Source organism: Coloeus monedula (genome assembly GCF_965178545.1).
Source record: "Coloeus monedula genome assembly, chromosome: Z".
Taxonomy (NCBI): domain Eukaryota; kingdom Metazoa; phylum Chordata; class Aves; order Passeriformes; family Corvidae; genus Coloeus; species Coloeus monedula.
The window spans coordinates 57,638,802-57,640,780 of NC_138822.1; the positions used below are offsets into that span (position 1 = coordinate 57,638,802).

A 1,979-nucleotide genomic window follows, 5' to 3' on the forward strand; every position below is an offset into this window, starting at 1 on the left:
ACCATTGTTTTCCAGTTGTTCAGTAACTAAGACTTGGTATCTCAAAGGTGGCTTTCATTTCGATGTCGCTTGTAGTTTTCATATTCTCAAAATCTTTTGTCAGGCAATCATATTTATAAGGCTTTCCTGTTTCATCTTCCCCAACAGATGGAACAACACAAAGTCTGTGCTCCTTGTTTTGTAAGAACAATGCCAAGTATTACCCTGTAAAGAAGATGAATAGAGCTGTAAAAATGTGGCGGCGTCACAATTGCTTATAGTTCTACACAATCCAATAGAAAACTAAGTCCACTACTGAATTTCTGAAGGTGGGTCAGTAAAAGTAACAATCTCCATACAGTTTTGTGGGAAGCAGAAATTATTTCCGTGCCATAGTGTAGTTGTCCCTCTTACTAGGTTCTGTGTGGTTTGCAAAAGCAAACGCCTCAATAATTTAAAACAGAGAACAAATATGGGTAAGTTTTGCTTTCTGATTTATTTTTCCCACAGAGAAGAGCACAGAAGCTATGACAAATGCTTAGAGGCCCCATTGGTAGCTCTAGGACCAGTTTGATAAAGATTCTAAATTGTCACATAGTATTTTTTCTACTGAACTTTTATGCACATCTTGTATGTTATGCAGTGACTGTAAAATCCAGCAAAGTGAAAAAATTGGGTTTAAAATTTGAAGATCATACAAGATTTATGAATTCCCATCTTTATAACTTAAGAGCCTCTGTTTAGGTAGATATTTAAAAAGAACAGAGAAGTTAATTCTTTAATCCTTCAAAAAATGAGGCACTTCTTTTTAAATTTTAAATCTTCATCAAGTTAGGGGTTGGGCAGTTTTTAAGGATAGCTTGTTATATATTGTTTTCATCTTATAACTGCTAGAAAATTCTGGTAAAAGAGTAGCAAACTGACAGGACCAGACCTGAGCTTGCCATTGATGTGTATTGTTTCTATATCCTTACGGATATGAAGCCGTTCAGGGAGGCTTTCAAGAGGAAGAGCTAATAAATTGCTCTGAAGTTGATACAATCTTCTCTGGGAAAAAGAGCAGGGCCTGGAAAGCCTGTGATAGAGAGCAGTTGTTTTCAGATACCTGCATGAAATCTCAGACGTGCTTTCCTGCCAGCTGGTGCAGTGCAGAAGATTAGCAGATATGTCCATAGCACTGAAGCAAATCTTTAATAAAGATAAGACTTTCCAGCCAAAACGCAAATTTGAACCTGGAACCCAGAGGTTTGAACTTCACAAATGAGTGCAAGCATCTCTCAACTCAGGCGTGGACTTGAAAGCAGCTGTGCAGTTGCCCGGTGGAGAAGACCAGAATGACTGGGTGGCTGTTCATGTTGTTGACTTCTTCAGTAGGATTAACCTCATTTACGGAACTATCTGTGAGTTCTGCACAGAGAGGACCTGCCCAGTGATGTCTGGAGGCCCTGAATACTGGTGGCAGGATGACTTGAAGTACAAGAAGCCCACAGCTTTGCCAGCACCCCAATATATGAATCTTCTCATGGACTGGATTGAGGTGCAAATCAACAATGAGGATATATTTCCTACAAGTGTAGGTAAGTGTAAGGAAGAAGTCCTAAAGCATAAACTGCCTTTCATTCGTGTACTAAGCATGTTCTCTTCCACCTTCATTTTTACGGACATTAAAGCTGTTGAACAGCAGGTGGGAGGAGGGGGGATCAGAAATAGTGTGCAGGGTATGAAATGTTAGCTGTGGTTGCTAGGTATGGTAGTGTTTGTTAGCCTTAAATGTTTTTCCCTGATGAGCCTCTCAGGTTAATCACTGAGGGTGATCAGCATTGTATTAATACCTTCTTGAAAGCCAATCAAATTTGTATGGCTTTGCATTTTGTCTGGCTACTTAGACAGATACAGAATGGATGGAAAGCAAAACTAGTAAGAGTGCTCTCCTAGTGTGTACATCTATGTACAAGACAGTGGAGAGTCAGGAATGCAGTGAACTTTGCCCTCGACCCTCT

The 1,979-nt window shown here is 39.8% G+C and overlaps 1 pseudogene across 1 annotated transcript; it reads left to right on the top strand.

Annotated features, from left to right (window-relative positions):
- The first annotated feature begins 201 nt into the window (after nucleotides 1-201).
- On the top strand, nucleotides 202-1,711 carry LOC309585154 (MOB kinase activator 3B-like; annotated as a pseudogene). The gene is made up of 2 exons: nucleotides 202-308; nucleotides 1,118-1,711. The product of its transcript is annotated as an MOB kinase activator 3B-like (transcript).
- Nucleotides 1,712-1,979: the final 268 nt, after the last annotated feature.